The sequence below is a fragment of the Sabethes cyaneus genome, chromosome 3 (genome assembly GCF_943734655.1).
Source record: "Sabethes cyaneus chromosome 3, idSabCyanKW18_F2, whole genome shotgun sequence".
Classification (NCBI taxonomy): Eukaryota; Metazoa; Arthropoda; class Insecta; order Diptera; family Culicidae; genus Sabethes; species Sabethes cyaneus.
Genome location: NC_071355.1, coordinates 227,483,497 through 227,488,475, shown reverse-complemented (window position 1 = coordinate 227,488,475; position 4,979 = coordinate 227,483,497).

Below are 4,979 nucleotides of genomic sequence, written 5' to 3'. Positions count from 1 at the left end.
GCACGAGCGGGTGTCAAAATGTCGCGCGCTTCTAGGGTATCCGATCATGATTCTCCGACTCTGAATCACTACGCGCTCGTGCCCGGGCGCTGATTGTCGTGGAGCGATTTGGTGTCACCATAGATTCCGTGTCATACCGTACACTTGTTGCCTTGTTGCCTCTATGGTTCAAAGGTACACGGGTACCAGCGAGCCACACGCCCTGGCAGGTGTCGTGGGTTCAAATCCGGTTATAATCTCTGATTATAGCTTGGTTCGACCCACGCACCTTCCAGCATTGGACAAAAGATAGGAGTCACAACGACAACTTGTTAAGCGTAGCTACCTATTAACCCCCCTTCCTTTCCACTCTTTCCCAAAAAAATTTCATTACTTTCCCCTACCGTCCCTCCATCAATTGTAAAAAAAAACCATCGTTTCAAAAAAATATTAAGCATCTCCTGCTGTATAGTAAAAACTTTGGCCAAAACGAGTTTTAATACTGCACATGGATATCAGATGAAAAAATTAAAATAATTATTAGAAGCACTTATGGAACCTCAAAGGATGCAACTCTTTTCCATTCGAAGGACTACTGGTGAGATTGTTCTATTTTTGCCCATATATACCACATTTCATCTTAATATCATTATTAATAGTATTATTATTGGTATCATAAACGTGGAAGGCTGGATGATGGAGTGGATTGCCAACCTGAATCCTTAAGGTCTGAAGCAAATATGGTACTTCTCAATTCAAAACTAACAAATCATCACGTGGGTTAAAGTTGGTACAGCGAAATTGATTATTACATGGAAGGATCCAAATGCTGGAAGGCGACTCTTATAACCCCGGAATGCGCACAAGTGCCTCTGCTTGTGAGTCCGCCCAATCCCTTTTGGCCCTTCTGTAACAGCATTAGTGCGAAATTCATTTGATAATCAAATTTGGATCTGCTGTAATTCTACCTACATACATTGGCAAGTCCTTGAAGTAATGGTGGCTTTCCCCTACTACTACTACTACTATTTCAAGTTTGCTTTAAATTTTGTTTTGAGTTGGTTTCTTAGTTTTTAAATTTTTCCTTTGGTTTTGCTATCTGTGCATCGAGTTTAAAGAAATAACAATTTCGGAAAATAAAATGACTGTCTATATGCCAATCTTGTTTCCCGACGAAAAATACTTATTTTTCTCCTTTAAAAAAGCAAACCACCAAAGGATTACCTAGAGCAACCGCTTCAGATGGAAATCGAAACACACCACGAGCTGGCGCCTCACAATGGCCCTACGATCTCCGTAGAAGTACCACCGGATCTACCCACAATCGTTGAACCTTCCAGCGGCGACATGATCATCGATGAGCATCCCGATGAACCGTCGCTGGAAGAACACGACGTTGTAAGGTGAGTTTAAAAAAAATTCTATGCAAAACGATCCGCTGCTGAATCAAACAGCCACTATCGCGCGCGCGAGGAGTGCCATTTAACATGAGAGCAGGTACATCTTGTACACGTCTTGTCCATTGTACACCGAAAGCACCGCAGCTTTTGGACCTTGACTTTTCTGCTGTTTTTGCTGTTCGATTCATTATTGAGTGCAAACGACCGCTAGCCGACTTTTTCTCTGCACGTTGCAGCAAACAATTCATTTTCCCCGTTTACTCCAAAACAATGCTTCTATGCTCTTCGGTGCTTTTAGGTCAACGAGAACATGACCTTACTCTAAGATAATGGGCCCATAAATGTTTACCAACCCGTTTTCCGGGTCAAATCTTGTTTCTGTTGAAATAATGAACTAATTGAGTTGATTGACGTTTTTTCAGCTCAATGAAACGTATCAATTAAAAAAATTAATCTCTGACAATGATCCAATTTTCTGTGTTCTGTGTTTCATGTTTGCACAACAACAGTGGTTGCGAGACTGCATCGGTGGCTTCGGACCTAACCAGGATGTACGTCAGCGATGAGGAAGAAAAACACGACGCAGCGGTGCAGACGGTTCTGTAAAATCTTCTCATCAGTGCAGTGTGAAGAAGTGTGAAGGGGCCTCCAAATTAAACCAAAAAAAAAATCACAGAATATGGAATAAACTTTTATTGGCGTAAAGAAGTCATCTTGAAAAAATGCCAATTGAATTGGACACGATTTCTTTAAAGGAAATTTGAAATACTTATAAGCAAATATTTTATTTTAATTTTTTCCTCAATGTTGTTGACAGTCAAATTGTCGAAAATAACGATAATTACCCTAATGCTAATAATATAAAGTATGCTAACAATATAAACGTCTTTGTGTAGAGTGGTATTTGGTATAGTGAATGTTTTATTTAAATGTTTATTGTTGGTAACAATTGAAAAATACGAATAGAAATGAATGTTATATCTAATTTCGGTTCATTTAAACTCTTATAACATACCCAAATATTTATATTTTAATTTTAAAGACCACAGCTAAGACCAATATCGTTATTTAATGATGAACCTTACTTGTTAACTCTAGTCGTAATTTAAATAGATACTAATTATTCCTATTCTTATACACATAGTAACATACACCATAATTAAAACCAAATATAGAAAGGATTAGAAAAATAACTGAATGACACATATATGCTTAAATCGCTCTTACAATAATAACCGTTTTAGGTAATATGAGCAATCGATATACCAGAAATATGTGTCATGTGATATACTCAACTTTCTGTGCAGAATTAGTGGTTTTAGTTATATAATACATATGTTTTTGTCAAATCTAGTCAAAATTAATATCAACGGATAATTCATGTTGCTTTTTTGTCAAAATTTGCTGTAAATTATCTCTCATATTTTTTTAGAAAACAATGAGTGGACCAACTAAATAATCCTGGCTGTCCGCTCTAAATATTTTCTGTTAGAAAAAAACTGAAAAGCCGAAATACTCAAATTACTATAAAGTCATTCCATATCATAATCATGTGATTATTAATCACAGTAAAATTTTATCATTTTTCCAGTTTATTTGTCAGTTGCTTCATCAATATTGAGGAGATCTGCGGTTTTATTTTTACATTCTCATATTTATTTATCAACTTTTTTAATGGGGCTTTCAATTAGTGGTTGGTTCGCCCCCATGCATTCTCATATTTTAAATGTTTCATCGTAGAGAATTCTCCACATATAGGGTACCTTTATGCTTAATTTGTTGAAAATGCGTGAAAATTTCAACAATCATTAATTTTGTCAAAAATGGCCCAATAATATTTTTTTTCTGCTCACAAGTCACAAGTTACTATGGAAGAGAAAATAAATAAACTATTTTGTCAATTAAAATAAAAGTACTTTTTAATACATAGATTATTTATACCGATACTCAATATTTCTTCTTTTATAACATCAATATTTTAATAGGTATTATAATTTACCATTCCATATGGTTCAATTGATTAACTAGTAGGTGCATGTTTAACGTTACAATTCCTAGACACGCTCGTAAACTTATAATCTGTTGGTCTTAATTTTATTCACACGTGTACTCGACTATGCTGCATAGCAGTCAGTTCAAACTTAATCGTGGATTGATGCCAACTCTGGATCGGTGGCTCTAAACGACGAGTCTGATGGACCATTTTCTTTATCAGGACATGTCGACGCAGTTACTAATCCAACAGAAGACCGGAAACCTCCCGCCTCTCCAACGACCTTCACACCTCCAATTACTGATGACAACGTGGGATTATCTACGCCGTCAGGACGCATCGCCTACGGTACTAAGGAAGCCCCTGAGCCACCCGACCAAGTCGTGCTTGCAGATAGTTCATTTGCCAACAAAGTCGTCCTGGCCCTTCGGTCGTGGTTGGTGACGGGATCTCCCGACAATCAATCACGGGCAAGTATGATGCTGTTTTGAACTTGACTTCTCCTGATCCGTCGATTGCTTCTAATTTGTCTCAACCAGTTTGTCCTTGTCCTGAAGGTCACGCGGGACGCATTGAAGCTGGTATTATTGAAGTCCTCGTTCCCTCAGCCACAGTCGTGCAATTACTGCCAGCGGCCAGCAGTCGTCCCTGCCCTGTATGCTTGTGTGGTGACAGGGTCTTCCAACCCAGTTATGCAGGCAAGTGCACTTGTAATCCGGACAATCCTTCCGCTGATGTATTTCCCGCTTCCAGCTTGGAATCTCCACGTGCAGAGAGTTTTGTTCCGCAGCTTTCTGCACACGCCAATGACGTGGATGGTATTTGTGCATACTATCAGAATGTGCGAGGTTTAAGGACTAAAGTGGATGATCCATTCCTTGCAACTAATGACTGCAACTACGATGTAATCCTGCTAACTAAAACCGGTTTGGACGTCTGCATCGATTCTCGTCAGCTGTTTGGATCCGCCTTCAACGTGTATCGTTGTGATCGTAGCTCGAAGAATAGTGACAAAAGTAGTTTTGGTGGCGTATTGATTGCCGTTGCTTAACAGCCGTCGCTGGTCAACTTAAGACATGGAAATTGTCTCGAACAAGTCTGTGTTTCTGCTGTCATCAAAGGAATGAAGTTTTTGCTTGCTGCAGTTTACATCCCACCTGACAGAAGTAAAGTTGTCAAGTTTATCGATGAGCATATTCTCTCAATCCGTGAATTACGTGACAAGGGGTCTTCAGAAGAAAGAGTTCTCATTTGTGGTGATTATAACCAACCGCAAATTTCTTGGTTTAATGGAGAGGACGGAGTACAGTACAACAATTCTCTCTCGCTTCCTGCTGCTAGCGCTGCTGTGGTCGATGGATTTGAATTCCTGAACTTGAAACAAGTTAAGGGTCTAGCCGGTTTTCCATACAAAAAATGCCCCCGTACTTAATTAAATTGTGCAAAGATTCAAACAAAGTACTTGACCTGAGGAGCATTTTGGCAAATTTTCAGATCATTAGACGCCATCTTGGATCAGTAATGGCGGCTATAGTGAATTTCATTTTTCGCAGTTTACTCCAAAACCAATTATCATAAAAATTTGAAAAAAATCACAGATGTTATAC